The following is a 17,156-nucleotide window of genomic DNA, read 5'->3' as shown; positions in this document are numbered from 1 at the left end:
AATACAGATATAATACTATTTTGTCACAGAAGGTAGACTTTTGGCAATTCAGGGCAAGACATACTTTGAGTCAGGGGACAAAGCAGTGAAGCTTTTGGCTAGATATATATAACAGAGAGAGTCTTTTTCTACCATTCCCTCAGAGAAATCGGTTGGTGGTGAAATTTTTACCTCAGCCATTGATATTAATAATGTCTTTAAAGAATTCTATCTTTATCTCTATAGGTCCATGTCTTCATCTACTAATGAAAATATTAGGAATTTTGTGGAAACATTAGATCTCCCTAAATTGAAGACTGAGCAAAAAAATTATCTTGATTTTGAGATAACCTTTGGAGGAGCTTGGCGAGGTAATTAAAGTCTTTGTCTACAGGCAAGGCTCTGGGTTTTTTAGATCCTATGCTACAGAACTGGCTCCACTTTTGCTAAAAGTTTATATGGAATCATTAAAGAATGGAAAGCTTCCGGCAACCATGACACAAGCCCGGATCATCAAGTAAAGTTATGACATCTCTTATACATTTAGATCAGGTGGAGCTTACTCTTTGCCGCAGCTCTTCTGATAACATTAGGCATTTCATCAATATGACATGGTCAGTGGCGAATTATCGGACTCAGGTCACTGCCATCTCACTTGATGCCAAAAAGGCATTTGATGTGGTAGAATGGGAATATGTTTTGGAAATATATGGGTTTGGGAACACTTTTATTGGATGGATTAAGTTACTTTATAGACACCCGGTAGTGGCAGTACAAACAAATTGAATAATTTCAGATTATTTTACTCTGGATAGGGGCACCTGGCAGGGTTGCCCTCTTTCCCCATTATTGTTCTGTCTTGCCCTGGAACCATTAGCAGCTGGAATAAGAAAGGAAGTTGATTTTCCAGGGGTGATGGCAGGAGGTATGGCACACCTTGCAAATTATATTTTATTATTCGTCTCTGACCCCATTAGATCTATGCCTTGCCTCTGCATAATTATTAAATTATTTTTTATTGGTCTAAATCCAAAGCTTTGGCTCTGATAGCGCACTGCCCAGTAACGTTTTTTCAGCCAGGCACCTTCCAGTGGCCCAAACAGGGCATTAAGTATTTGGGTATTTTATTCCCAGCAAATTTGTCTGATTTATTCAAAGGTAATTTTGACCCCTTAATAAAAAAGGTTTTCAAATGATGTGGGCAGGTGGGCTTCATTACATTTATCTATGATTGGGAAGGTTCATGTTATTAAAATGAATTGTTATTAAAACTACATGCTACAATCTCTCCCTATAGATGTTCCTCTCTCTTATTTCAAGCAATTTGATAGCATAGCGAAGTCCTTCATTTGGAATGGTAAGCATCCCAGATTACATTTCAATAAGTTACATAGGCCAATTGACAATGGTGGGCTAGGCCTACCCAAGATTTCGTTTTATTATTATGCATTAGGTCTCAGACATTTGGCTCATTGGTCGCTTCCACCTGAGAGAGCCCCTGGGGTTTGGGGGGAGGAATTAATGTATATAATTGATTCCATATTTTATGTTGTGTTTGTTTGTCTTATGAATGGAATCAATAAAAATAGTTAATAACAAAAAAATTTAAGCCAGGACTCTGGAATGAAAGAATAATATCATAGAATTTATGATTTTATGCTTTAATGGCACTGGGATTGAATATTGCCATCTTAATGGGTTTCAGTAGGGACATTTTTGTCCTCAAGAGCCTGAGTGTAACTATTTTGTGTACACAGTTTGTAATAGATGTATTGTAGGAACAGATGTTGAAATGTCATATTGTTTTGATCACCACTTTTTCCTGTTCTGTTTTGAAATTGTCCAAATCTTTTTCTTTTCGCTTTACGCTTTCATTTGACCTATTCTCTGTATTTCTTGATAGCTGTTTTGTGTGGTTGGTGACCTGCCTCCAAGCTCGCATAGATGAATTCAAGCTTCTTAGGAGGCTTTGTTTACAGCCATGGTTTCATTAGCATGTTGTATTCAGAGGCCATTGTGTACCAGATGCACCAGACACACCAAGGCAGCTGAATCATTCATAATGAGAAGTCGCATTAAGATGCTAACCTGGCTATTCCACACCATCGAACACCTCGGCACAAACAACCATCTGATTTATGGCTTAAGAGATAAGCAACATAGTGATTCAGCTTGTCTGTGAGAGGGAAAGTAGCCTACCTGTTGCACAAGGAACAAACTACTGTTGCAGTTAACAACGTTTAGTTCCCTCTTTCAAAGGGTAATTTGAGTCAAACCTTGTTTTCTGTAATTCTACAAATGGAGAACCTCTCACATAAGATGTACTCTTTAAATTAAGCAGTCCATAAACAAAGATATTTTCCTCAATGTAGGATGAAGTTTTTAGTATTTCAGACATGTTTAATTCAAAATGTCCACAGATGTGAATTTTTTATGTTTTATCTTTTGCATGCACAGAGATAAGATCCCCCCACCCTCATCTGAACCTCATCAGATCTGTCATACCGTGGTAACAAAGCCCTCTTGGTGGTCACAGATGGTGTGGGCCTATGGTATGCACTGTGAGGGGTCAGCTGTAGTCTTTGTTTTATCAGATGGAGTACTATGCACCAGATATCTAAAACCCTTGACGTCCATGTAAATGAGAAGCTTAAAAAAGTGACGTTCGAACACACATGCACAAAACCATACAAAGTCTTCAAAGTTATCTTTGAATAATTACATTTTGTGTCTTTTTTTTATAATTTTTTTCAGATAAAGCTATCCTATGGCTTCAAAAGACTTGGAATATATATAACATGAGTTGTATTGCCTACTTTAATGGTTCTTTTAAAAGTTATTTCATAGGGCTGTCAATCAATTAAAACTTTTAATTCTTTTAAAATTAATTATGACATGCTGATTAAAATCACCATAAATTGCATATCAAAAGTTTCCCTAAATAAATACAATTCAAAATAAATAATACATAATAATTAAAATAATTATAAATATTATATATATATACTGCATATTTAATAAAAAATATAGTATAAATAATTAATTAAGATATTCAGATTAAAATGTATTTTATTATTGTCTCAGACTAGTAATGCATTGATTAAGTCAATATAGGCCTATTGTTTTGTATTCCCATATCATTGAACACAATCCTACTGTCAACAGCAATTTATTTTGCAATTGAGTTTTCACAGGACACATCCTTTTATTCTGTCTGCGCTATTTTTAAATTGTTGTCTATGTACATATTATTTGGACACTATTGGAGCATCTCACTGGTCATAAACGCCGCATTTCTAAGAATGCTTTGTCAAATCAAAAGTAGTTGAAACTTTGAAAATCGTTTCACAAGATCCCTACTTTATGTAGTGCTTCATCTAGCTGTCAAAAACTTGTCCAGTGTGACCAGTTTTAATTCTGTGGCTGCGCTGCTTGAGAGGTTTGCTGGTCCGTGCTAACTGCCCCTTGCCGACGCGGCTCGTAAAAAAAGACAAAATTATGTGTATTCTTAAATTACTCAGATGGTTTGAAAATACTTACTTTTATTACAGAATTTGCAAACGAGTCAGGAGGCATGATTAACTGCAAAAAAAAATGTGTGCATTATTTTTACTAAATTAACGAGTTAATAAACATGTCTATTTTGTTTTAGATACATTTTGGATCTTAACAGCAGTGGTCACCTGAAACGGTCCTTTTATGGAAAAAGCTGAATAATGATTCTATAAAACATTAATTATCCCTTTGTGTAACAGCATACAGGATTGGAATGACATAAGGTTGAGTAAATAATGACAGAATTTTCATTTTTGGATGAACTATTTTTTTTAATCTGAGTAGGTATGTGAGTGCTCCTTGTGTTCGGATTGGTTTGGAGTTTGACAGTTCTTCAGAATGTAAAGCTCTGACAGAAAATTAATTCAATCTCATAAAGCCCTTGTTTGCAATGGATGTAAACTCATTGGAACACATGCACATAGAGGCTCTTTCATTGGAGAAATGAAGGCCATATGTAGGCACACCGAAACAGCTGTCTGCTGCTGGAAACTCATGATGTGTCCGCCGCACTAATCCAGACTTGTAGCTGTAGCTGAACTCATTTTTTTATTTTTTAAGAAAAAGCAAGCTTCTTGTCCAAGCATTACTCATGCCCTGCAACTGGAAAATGGGAGCAATTGGAGAGGAGAGAGACTTTGTTAGGTCATTTCCTGTCGTCACCCCCTTTTTGTAGACCCACAGGCTGCCCACAAGCTAGATTTGTTTCCATGGATACTGGAACAATTCCAAGGATTGCCTGCTGGTTTTTAGTACGCTCTTTGATGAAGGAAAGCTGCTGAATAACCAGAGATGAGTAGAAGAAAAAAGAGCCAACATGTTCCACTAATCCACATATTTTCTTTCCTGCGGTGCAATTGTTTACAATTTGTATCTCTTTTATTTTCTTTTTTTCTTTCTTTCTTTATTTCTTTCTTTCTTACAGGTTGTGTTAAAAACACTGCAGTTTTTAATGAAGTTCTTAATTTTTAGTAATGGCAAAGAGAAATTTTGGTGAACATGGTCAACATTTGTTATAACGTTTCTGGTCATGTTGTGCACAATTAATTAGTATACATTAAAATACATTTACTTGCCTCTGAAACTACTTTCCGTTTTGGCTGATGTCACAAAACCCTCTTAATTTTCAAACCCTCCCCTATAAACTCCTGTCTCCATTCTGGTATGAAATGCCCAATTTTTACAATCCAATTAATTTCCAACAGATAAAATTAAGTCCTGCCCTTCTGAAATATGTCAGATTATGGAACTAAAATGGGCTGCAAACATATTGTGTGCACTGGGTAATTACTGGTTTGGGAAACACTTTACATTAATGCTCTATTTGTTAAGGGTTTATAAAGGGTTTATTACTGACTAATACGTTATTTACAAAAACATTATAAATTATTAATATGTGGTTATAACAACATTGATAAAAAGGGTGACTTTCAACCTTAAGTTATAAATGCTCAATAACACTTGTTCAAAATTAGTTACCTATGAAAATGTACTTTTATGTCAAGTGGGAACATATGAAGCATTTATTTAAGGAATATTCTGGGTTCGATACAAGTTAAGCTCAATTGACAGCATTTGTGGCATTACATTGATTACCACAAAAATTTATTTTGACTTGCACCTCAAAAATCTGTTACAGTGAGGCACTTACAATGAAAGTCAATAGGGCCAATGTGTAAACATTAAAATACTCACTGTATAGCCATAAGACAAAGTATATGTGTGTTAACATGATTTTATTGTAATATAATCACTTACTATCCTTTTCTGTGTAAACTTATAGCTAATTTTACAACTTTGTTTTAAATGATTTACAATTTAAACATCTTTACAGCTCAAATAGTACTTGCGTTTTAACTAAATAATGAATGTTAGTGCTTTTATAAAATTATAAGCTTCACATTTCCACCTTTAAACCCTCCAAAAATTGGCACCATTCACTTCCATTATAAGTGCCACACTTGAGTCAAGACATTATGATTATAACTATAAAGCGGACTGTATCAAAATGACATAATCTCTCCCTTTTAATCACACAATAATAGTATATTTTTTACCACATTCTGGCACAAATCATGAATTAGGGAAGTTTAGATTTTTTGTAAACTAAGTGTGAGTGTATTTATGTGTATTGGATGAAAAAGTTTTTTTATGCATGTTGCTATAACTGCATATAAATGATTCATAATGTATTTGTAAATGACTTATTAGTCATTAATAAACCCCCTTATAAACCTTTAACAAAGGGTACATTAATGTATTACATGTTTTTGTTGGTAAACTACTCCTAGTTCCTTCATAAGATTCACTAACTCAGGTAGGGTTTAGATGGAGGCAAATCATCAACTTTTACAGAGTTGAAGATGAGATATCACTCATAATCAACCAACCCATAGATTCCATTATAACTTCATCTTTATATAACCTCATGTGTCTGTAGTTACTTTGTAGTCCTCTTGTCAAAAGCTGACTTTGTGACTTCCCCTTTGGTCAGTCAAGGAAGTAATTTGCAGTTGCACCTGAATTTCAAGACAAAAGACTGCAACCTGACCCATGGAATTTCTGTGCTTTAGGGAAGTTTTAGGAGGGGCTTGTCAAAGATCAGAGGTCAGGATTAGGGAGGACAAAGGTTACAGTAATTGGAAAAATTAGAGGGAGGCATCAGTGTTCAAACTGTGTGCTTTTGTTTTGAACAGCGGTAAATCTTAACACTCTCATCTGATTTCTCATGTGTAACCAACCTGACGAAATCAGCCCCATAGCAAGCAAACCCTGCATGTGGTGCGAAGAGCATTATTGTCAGATTTACATCAGCATATGAAGGCAGATGTTGTACATAACATTAAATGTATTGACTAGGACACCTCAGCCATGCTTAAAATTGTAAGAATTTCAGAAAGTGCCCAAAGACATTTTGTCTTCATTTTGAACAGTATGTAGATTTAACTAACTTCTATTTGTCTCAAGTTTTGCTTGAAAAGTGTGCCTGTGCTAGTTTTCTTTAAAATAAATGGTGTTTTGGTATTTTGTTATCTAATGCGATCTCATTAATACATTTGTAAGTGTCGCCGACGTGTCCAAATACTCTTTGAGCTATTGTTATTTTCTTTAATTCGTAAAGTTTCTTATTTTTTTAATCATATTGATGACAATGAACATGTTAGTTATTGCTGTAGCATCACATCCACAAAACTTCTCAATTAGTCAAATATTAACTGCACTTATGTCCCAACAACCTTTATTTGTGTCTCTCATTCTGCCTGTTTGTGCACACTGTAAACCTTGTGGGTCAGTCCTTTGTGTTCCCTGTCCAAGCACAGAGTTTCTAATAGGGGATGATTCTTTGGAATGTGTCCACTTAACCCCCGTCCTGAATATTCACGTTCAGTGAGGCATGCTGGGCACTACTGTAGGTGTGTCCCCTGCACTGACAGTTAACATAACAATAGACAAGGTGTAAATGAATGAATTACAGAGGATGGAGAGTTAAAGAGAACCCAAATTAACATTTATACATGCATGAATGCTTTAAGTGTACTACGATTACATAAAACTCGTTTTTTGCATTTTTCTATCAGAAGTAATAACTGCAGAACAACAAAATATCACCTTATTGCTATATATGTAATTATGGTGGCATTAGTGTGACAATATTAAATTGAACATACATTTATACTAAATATGATAAAAGTAGGAAACGTCCTATTAAATAAAGTGATACAACACAGCAATCAGATGGCCAATTTGCCGTGGGTTCCCGCAGGAATTTCCTATTGTTTTTTAAAAAGGGATTTTCTAATTTTTTGTAAAATAGGATCTATGATAAAAATTATTTGAAGAGACTTTGAAGTTTTGTTCTAGAACATAACTTATACACAGTCAAACCTCAACTGTGGATTCTGAAGCCGTTTTGTCTCATAAAAACACATGTTGCTAACCCATCATTAAAAATAGACTACAACAGTCGTCCATTTCATTTATGCATTTAGCTTCCATGCTCATGGTAGTTGTAGTCCTTAATTAGCATTTTAATAGCAACATGCGTTGTTAAAAACAGTTCAGAATAAAGTTTGAGGTATGACAGTTTGTAATTTATGTTGTAGAACAAAACATGAAAATATCTTCAAAGTAATTTTAAACACAGGCATTATTTTACTCATATATAAAAACTGCCATCTTTAAAACTCATGGGACATTGTGACAACATTTAGCATTTTGTGATGCTACACCACAAAATGCTATTAACTTTTGAAAACAGCTGAGGTACTGTCACAGTACTAAAAATATTGATAAGTCAAGCCTAAACTATAGACCACTATGTACAGTATAGTCACTGCCCATGTCACATTCGGAAGTGGTGGCAAAAAGTCTGGCACAAACAGTAAACTAAACCTGTTGTTAGCTGACCCAACACTCCTCAAAAAGTTAGCTGTTACATTTAAATTGTCTGGTTAAGCTAAATGAAACGACATGCTTTGCTGTTGGCTGTTAAAATCACTGTGTCAAAAACCAAGGGGTTCACTTTTATCAGATTCCGTCAACAGAGCTGACTGGACTGATCATTTCAACTCATTGTTTTGCAGCAACCATTTCATTAAAGGTATGTTATTAACTCATATTATTATAATAATAGTATAGCTAATAATATTTCTGTATTTATAATGACTTTGTGTCATTCCTTTGTGATTATAACTAGCTGTGTAACTGGAGTAGCTAGTTAGCGTTAGCTGTCTATTCAGTCAAATCTTACACAACAGTTTACCGGCTTTCTGCCACCACTTATGCCCAAAGTATACTTTGGTCAGACGCATACCATGTCCGAGTACAGGATGTATGAAGTCATTGGCCGAGGGCTCGTGCACCGAACACATGTTGAAATGGCCTGATTGTAATGGCCGTCTTTGAACAAGCAGGATGAATATTATTTGCACTAATTAGTCGGTCTCCAAGATGGCACCACTCACGTTTGTTGAGATGTTGCTGTTATGAAGAAGCACTAGAAGAAGATATAGTTTCCAGTAAACAACAGCAGTGGATGTGACCGTCAATAACGCATGTGTGAGGAGGTTAGGAGATAACATGCATTTGTATAACTCAAGGCTGAAGGAATATAAAGATATCTTTATGGGTCTAAACTCTTGAGGAGTAATAGTCCTGTAAATCATAGCATCCGTGGCGCACATGCGCCAACCGCCTGTGAATGTACGCACAGTCATATGAAGTATAATTTGTCAGGCTCATGTTCGAATGTATGCAGATGCTAAGCATTCGCGGCAAAACCAAAGTATACTTCAGGCTTTACTGTGCATGTTTGTGAACAAAGGGATTGGTCTATTCTTTGGTTAGACGCAAACGCTAGGCAACTGCGTAAAGGACACCCAATGCAAATGTTGTCATTAGCGGAGTGTTCGAGCACTGAATGCATACTGCCTGATTTTTCTAACTGTGCATTCTCTGAACGTGTAGTATGCACACGTGCCTGGAGTTATTTGCACTAATTAGTGGGTACACAAGGTGGCAACACTCACATTTGAGCCGTTGCTGTCACGAATATGTGCTAGAAGAAGATGTAATTGCCACTAAATAAAAGGAGACAAATGTGGATTCAACCACAACAACAACATTGGATGTGCACGTAAAGAGTGCGTGTTATGGGGGCCTGGGTACCTCAGCGAGTATTGATGCTGACTACTGCCCCTGGAGGATGTGCTGAGTGACTCCAACCAGGTCTCCTAAGTTAACAAATTGGCCATGTTGCTAGGGAGGGTAGAGACACATAGGATAACCTCCTCGTGGTTGCTCGCTCTCAATGGGGCACGTGGTCATTTGTGCGTGGATTGTTGAGAATGGCATGATTCTCCACATGGAGAGTCTTCGTGGTGTCATGCACGATGAGCCACGTGATAAAATGCGTGGATTGACTGTCTCAGAAGCGGAGGCAACTGAGACTTGAGTGGCAGAGGCAGCACCACCATGAGGACCTACTAAATAGTGGGAATTGGGCAAGGGATTTTTTCCATAGCACAAATGGTGCTGGACAAGTGATGTTTCAAAGATTAATTCTTAGGGTTAGTGATTTGAACACACCCCTAACCCTAAATATGAGCAACAGCCTTAGTACAGTAAAGTAGTCTAATCTTTGTATAAAATATGAAGAGGCAGATTGCAAGTTGTTGACATATGTTCATTCTCTTGTTGTGTCTGGTTTTACTGCCATCCTTATTATCTGGTCTAAGAGACTTGATTAGTTGCTCACATCACTAATAGCTTTCTGGTGGAAATTTCCATTCTTTCAACATAGGGAGGATTTTCTAAGAAGTCCCCTCCCATCAAATTCCTCCTTACCTGCAATCACTAATACAGTAGATGTGACTGTGCTTCACCCATATTCAGGAGGATGATCTCACCGCCAAAGCCACTCCTAGTAGACAGTTTTCAGACAGTCTGCAGGTCTGAGCCAATCTTCATGTTCTTACATGTGAATGCTGAATGTTTACAGGCTTAATTATTTAATATTTTAACAGTTTGAAAAGTAAGTGGCCCTGTGACCAATAAGGTTTCATTTCATTTCAGGATCCAGAATATCATTTAGTTTGCAGCAGAAGGTTGCAAGAGGGAATTAAAACGAATGCCTCATAATCCAGATGGCAAATTAGCATTTTTTTTTTCTTTAAGCTGCAGCTGACATTTTTTCCCCATTGGATTTGATGTGAGCTTTCTACCAGTGCAATCGTTTTTAACATACATGCTCAAAGATACAATGAGACCTTTGTACATAACCAATTACATTATCTTTAAACTGCAAGCTGAAATCATTTGAAACATCTAGGAACAGAGTTTTCTGAGAGAGTACTGACAGGACCGATATTGGGCTAATTCCAAATGTAACACAAGAACTTTAACTGCACATGCAAGGACCCTTTATACATTGCAGCTGCTTAAAGGACACTACACAGTGTGCAACTATCACATACTATATACTACAGTATATTACCCACACTATTATACCCACATGAAACTGCTTGAAAGTTGATGGTTAAAACAGATTTTTATATATTTAAAAAAAAATGCTGGAGTGAATAGTGCATGCAGATCTCATTGCAATGGTGGTTGGTAACCAGGGTTTATGGGCTTGCTAGGTGGTTGCTAGAGCATTGGTAAATATTACCTTGGGTTTTCTGGGTGGTTGCTCACTGGCTTAAGTCAAAAGAGCATCCAAATCTCATGAAAATAACATGACTATGGTAACATTTTTGGATAGAATATTATATCCTGTACTTCCTTAAAGGTATCGTGACTCTTTTAAACTGAAATGTCTGCTGTGTGGTGTTAAAAGCAAGTGTAATTTTCTTCTAAACAAATTAGGTTTTTAAGATGAATGCTCTATCGGGTTTTAAATCAACAAAACCTACCACCCTAACATAAACCTTAAACCTTAACATAAACATAACCAAAAGTGTCATATAAAGCAAATGCGACATGAAAAATACTTCATTTTGTGGTCCTTCAATGACACTTTCAGCTCATGTATCGACTCACGTGCTCTTCAAGACTCATACCTCAGACATTTGAATCGCAAGTTCAACAATCTATGATTTGAGTTACCATGCAATTTGATCAGACTCGAACTTGCTTGTAAATGTAGTTGGTTATGTAACTATAACAGGTTTTGGATGGGTAAGGAGGAGGCAGGAACCGGCTGAACAGTCAAAATAATGTTTACTGAAAACTTAGACACAAACATAAACACTCACGGCAGCTGCATGTGGCTCTCTCTCTCCCGAACTGCCACACCTGGCTCAGCTTTATCCCTCTCCTCGGTTGATTAGTCATGCGCACTTATGGCCCGGCCCCTCCCTCCTTTGCCTCAGCCTGGGGAACCCCTGACATGACGTACACCCCCCCCCCCCCTTTCAGCAGGATTTCCCCGCCTTTTGAGATCTGGGAGGGAGACAAGGGGAGGGAAAAGGGGAGAGGGAAAGAGAGAGGTGGAGCGACAGTGTGTGTGTGAGAGAGAGAGAGAGAGAGAGAGAGAGAGAGAGAGAGAGAGAGAGAGAGAGAGAGAGAGAGAGAGAGAGAGAGAGAGAGAGGAGAGAGAGAAAAAATTGCTTGCCATTCCCAAAGACGCCATCACCTGGTCCTTCACCACTCCTCCACCCTCTGGCATAGGACAGCCGCTTCTCCCCGGGCGGACTGGAAGGAGTCCTCCAGATGGAACGCCCCTCCGCATTCTGTTGGCCAGTAGTTGGTTATGTAACTATAACAGGGTTTGGATGGGCAAGGAGGAGGCGGGAACAGGATGAAAAGTCAAAGTAATGTTTAATGAAAACTTAAAAAGACACAAACATAAACACACACGGCAGCTGCGTGTGGCCCTCTCTCTCCTGAACTGACGAATCTGGCTCAGCCTTATCCCTTTCCTCGGAAGATTAGCCCGTTTGGGGGCCGGCCATGCACACTCACGGCCTGGCCCGGCCCCGCCCTCCTCCTTGTCACAGTAATGCAAACATTACAATGTATCAGCTTACAAGTCATGCGCTATAATAAAAGTGTTTAGAACATAAGATAGCATTGTTTGAGGAACAGAGTGAAAAGTAAGTAATTATTAACTGGAAATCTTGTGAGTTGTGTGAAAGACAATGAAAGTAATTGTTGCTGTAGAGCCTACACCACTGCAGAGATGCATACAACGAGCCACGTAAAAATCATTTTGCAAAAATGTAGTAGTGTGATTCTATGAGAAGTTGCAAAAGAGCCCACCTCCAAATCTAGTCCTTAGATATGGGCTGGGTCTATGGAGTTTGTTATCTTACAGGCGAAAATAGTTTGTCCGAACTCTAATAAAAGTGGAGCACACCTTGGCAAGTTGTTATGGGGCAACTTAAGTTGATGTGATTGGGTTTATATGTCTGCTTTAGACCACTCTGACCTCAGCTCTTTTGTGAAGTGCCAACAAAGAGCCATCTGCACAGCAAATGCAGCGGAGACAAGAGATACAGACATGGAGGCCTGACTGGGGGAGGGAACACAGTTCTAGACAGATTTAGAAAGAGAAAAAACAAAGAAAGATATGAGAGAGAGAGGAACAGGAACATATTGGTAGCCATGTTGTGTTGAGAACTCTAAATATGTGCGGTGAGGTCATTTTGTGGAGAAGGGTAAACTATCTTTGGTTTCTGAATTGAAGGCACAGAATATAACTCTGCACATGGTCAGTAAAATGGAGGGCTTCTGTAATCTTTAACAAACATACTTCCTGTACATGACTGGATGAAAGTTATTAGAGCTCTTGGAGGCAGGGTTTGGGTTAACCCTTTCATAACCTGTGTCGAAATCATCTCAGTTTACACATGTCAAAAAAACTCCTAGTGACAAACTAATAAGAAGAATCCCCCACATCTAGGAAGCTCATAACTGTGTTAGCTTTTATGCCTACATTTATACTCATAAAAACATTTAACAACTGTTCTCACGCCTCATTTTGTAATGCAAAGCAGAAGTGAAGATAGAGAAGTAAAGGGATGCTTTGAACTTTTATGTCTCATAAACCAGTTTGAATTTATACAGTCTGTGTAATCTTGTTTTGTGCAAATGGACTGGACATAAATGTATTATAAAGAAAATGAAGCCTATTTCAGGAAATGTTTTTGTTACATATTTGATTTTCATGACAGCTAAACAATTTTTCTGCCTAAATTCTCATTAATGTAATGCAGTGTTTCCTAACATTTTTGCTGTAAGTACCCCCTCAGCACCATCATTATGGCTCAAGTACACCTTCATCGAACAAAACCAAAGACATGACCAAATGCTAAATATAATTTATATATAAATATCTTTAATGACGTTTATTCATAAAAAATTATTATACAAAAAAAAACAAAGGGCCAAATTTACCGTGAAATGCGTAATTAGAACAGACTGTCTATTGTACAGTGGATCTTCTAACTTAGTACTGTACATTAAAATATAATTGATTCATATAAATAGTTTTTCATTTGGGTAGACAGTATTAGCATCTATGGGGTATATTGTTAGGCCTACATGTTTATTGTTTACATGCACAATTTGTACTATTTACATGTATTTAAATTGATATAGAACAAGAGCTAAAACGTTACTGTCTCTTTAAGAAAACCGGCAGATCCTTTTAGTTTGATTTAGCACATACTAGTAGAGTATCCTGGCATTAAATATTTAATTTGGTTATGGAACAACAAATGACTGTTTACATTTTATGACTGTAATGACTGTAAACAAAAAGGGATATCAAAAGAGACATTATAAATGACACATGGATTGCGTGGACCAAATATGTAAAATGTAATTTATTTTTATTTCACAGTAATAATATTTTTTATGAGAATTAATCTTACAATGCAAAATCTTAAAGGTCCTAAAAATAGTATTTGTTTTCTTTAATACATACATAATGTTAACATTATATTGTATTGGTTAACATTAGTTAATGTGAACTATCAATTATAAGAATGATTTTAAAGCACTTATTAATCTTGGTTAATGTATCTATGTTAACATTAGTTAATTCATTATGAACTAACAATGAACAATTGTATCTTTAAAAATAGATACTTACTGTACAATGTTACGAATATACAGGGTTGGGGAGTAACGGAATACATGTAACGGGATTACATATTTAAAATACAAAAATTAAGTAAATGGAAGCGCAGCGTAGTTCTAGCGGGAAGACTAGCAGCTGTACATCATCACATCATTAGCTGGGTAACTCCTAGCCAATCGCTTGTAAGCCGTTGCTTTATAAGTCAGCTCACAATCTATCACATTGCTGTTTCAGTGTGCTAACCAGCAACCTCCACCACCCCACCACCACCACCAGTTGAGCCCCGTCCCACACGGGGGTAGGCTCCTTGCCCCTGCCTCCTATCTCTTCCCGATAGAACTGTATTCCACTACATTGGTAATTAGAATACAGTTACATTTAAAAAGTATTTTGATTACTGAAGAGATTACTTTGCATTTTATTGTCATTTGTTTAATTTAATATTTAGTCCAGATGGAAAATATTTATCCATATAAATGATGCGATCCAAAGTGCATTTGAACAGCGGTGAAACACTTTCTTATGATGAGTTACATTCATACGAGCAGACAGAGAAGTACATTTGAAGTATGTTTGGAGCAGAAGAAATAGAAATAAGCCTTCTGTAAATTGTCAGCTTTATGCTAAGCTAAAATGCTATTTCTAGCCATTTTACATGCACATGTTACCAGACACGATCATATTTATTATCAAGAAAATTCATGTTGGATCATAATTTCTTTTTTCTAGTAAGGCCATTGATATTAGGGCAAAAATAATATTCTTGATAATAATTTTTGTATTGTTTTCCTGTAAAAAGATACAGATACTAAATTTGCAGAAATGATCACTAGTTTAGCAATGATATGGATACAAGTATTAGTGGTGAATAGACATGTAACAGATGCAGATGTGTCACCTAGCAACAGTAGTCTTCATTCTCACCACACTTCCACAGTCACACATAACTGTGTTGCCACCATCTAGCGGCATGGGTTGTGATGTGATTGATATGAGATTGAAGTATATTCTTAACTACACAAAGATTAAATCTGTTCTTTGGAGGCTTGGCAAACCACTGAATGGTTTCTTATCCTCTAAGCTCCTTCAACACCGATTGGTTATCCAGAGTCGCCATATCTCTGATGGGATCATGCAAATAAAGATAACAATAGAGTATTCATCTACTATGGTGATGTCTACGGAAGCCATGAAAATGACTTTAAATGCAAAGCTAAAATGAAAACCTTATCTAACGTTCAAAAACAAACAAGAGTTCTGATTGCTTTACAACATGTTGCTTTACAACACAATCAGAATCAGGGGAGAGCCAGTGCTAACACATTTTAGTGGTAGGGAAGAGAAGGAAAAAATTCTTGGAATTCTGTCAAGAAAAATAAACAAAGAGGGGGAGGGAGAGAGGGAGAGCGAGAGAGTGGAGACCATATAAAGGTGTAAATAGAGTACAGCACATTATCAGTCATAAAATCTAACTGAAAAGAACGCTGCCTTAAGGAACATACCACAAGGAACTAAACTACAAATGCCCCCCAAAACATAGGTTTAGTGTGTGTGAGTTGTAGGTTTACACATTTAAAAAATACAGTCAAAATGTAAAAACTTGAGTCTAATTAGAAATGTTTGTTAAATGGCATTACTATTACTGTTGCTAGGGTATTCATTGATTCATGGGCCAGGACATCTGCTGCACAGATAGTAAGTGCTAGTCTGTACGGAGGTATTCGATGCATGTGCACTAGAATTGCTGTGTGATACTCAAGATGCATGTGCAGAGGGTAATGGCTTCGAACCAGTGGCAGAGCTAGGGGGTGGCCAGGGGTGGCCGTGGCCACCATGGACCGAAGCCTGGCCACCCCATTGGCCACCCCACTCGCAATTGCTGTTTTAGTCCTTTTTTGGCACAATTTAGTTGTACTAATGTACAAACTTAACATGTGCAGGTCTCCAAACCTCTCCATCCTGGGTGCATTGTATCCACCCCCAGCCCCACCCCTACTACAAATCTAAAAATAAAACTTCAGTGTGTAGAGGCCAAAGTATACTTCAGTTTTCCATGTGCTGGTACGTTTCGTGCACAGCGCGTGTGACGCAAATTTCGTTATCATCACAGTAAGTGCAGATGTAGTGTCTGTGTCTTTGTGTGTCATCGTTGTGAGCACCTGATGTTGACTCTGCTATAAGAGTAACACAAAGTAGTGCGCATGTGAAAGAAACGCATCCATTTGAGCTTGAGTGCTCGACCATGCACAAGTTGGAACGGCACACGGAAAAACTATACCACATCTACAAAGGGCAAAACATACTCTACGCAAGTACGTGAACACAGATGCTTCTAGCAACGCTAGCCTGATTTTGTGCATCATTGCAATCTCAACATTCCCACAAGGGGCACTATAGCGGACATTAGTGTGAGCTGTCCATTTCTACATTGAGATTTCTCTTTTAAGTCAACTCGCTTGTGCTACAAAAATGAAAGCTACCTCAAATCATGTGGTTTGTTGAGGAGAGGTATGCCATTACTTTTTTAAGCAATTGGACTGGCAGATTTTCACCTGATGGACAATAAAATGGTGAAAAATTCCCTTAGACTGAGATTTGAAAATACCCGAATAGAGACTTGGGGGTGGGTCACTTTTCATTTGGACCACTAAGCAACCACCTAGAACACTTTAGCAACCCCATAGCAATGCTCTGGCAACTGCTCACAACACTCTTATTAGCAGCGAGTTTTGCACAGGCAAGCACCACTTTACATTTTCTTCTGACAATTAAAAAATCTAGCTTCTGACTAGAAATGTAATTGAATTGAATGTCACTTAATTTATAGAATTACACACATGCAAACATGAAGAACCAGACATAGTCAGGAATGGATGAAAGAAAAGTCTCATATAAAAAAAAGAGTGTTTGAGGGACCGAACAGGATGTGTTTACCAGGTCAAGAGAGCGAGCTGTAGAGATAGATAAAGAAAAATGAACAGGATATGGGTCAGTTTGGGTGACTAAGATAAGAGTGATTGATTGTGTGTGTGTTTTT

The sequence above is a fragment of the Xyrauchen texanus genome, chromosome 32 (genome assembly GCF_025860055.1).
Source record: "Xyrauchen texanus isolate HMW12.3.18 chromosome 32, RBS_HiC_50CHRs, whole genome shotgun sequence".
NCBI classification, from domain to species: Eukaryota; Metazoa; Chordata; class Actinopteri; order Cypriniformes; family Catostomidae; genus Xyrauchen; species Xyrauchen texanus.
The sequence above is the reverse complement of the archived record's forward strand: the minus strand, read 5'-3'. Positions refer to the sequence as shown.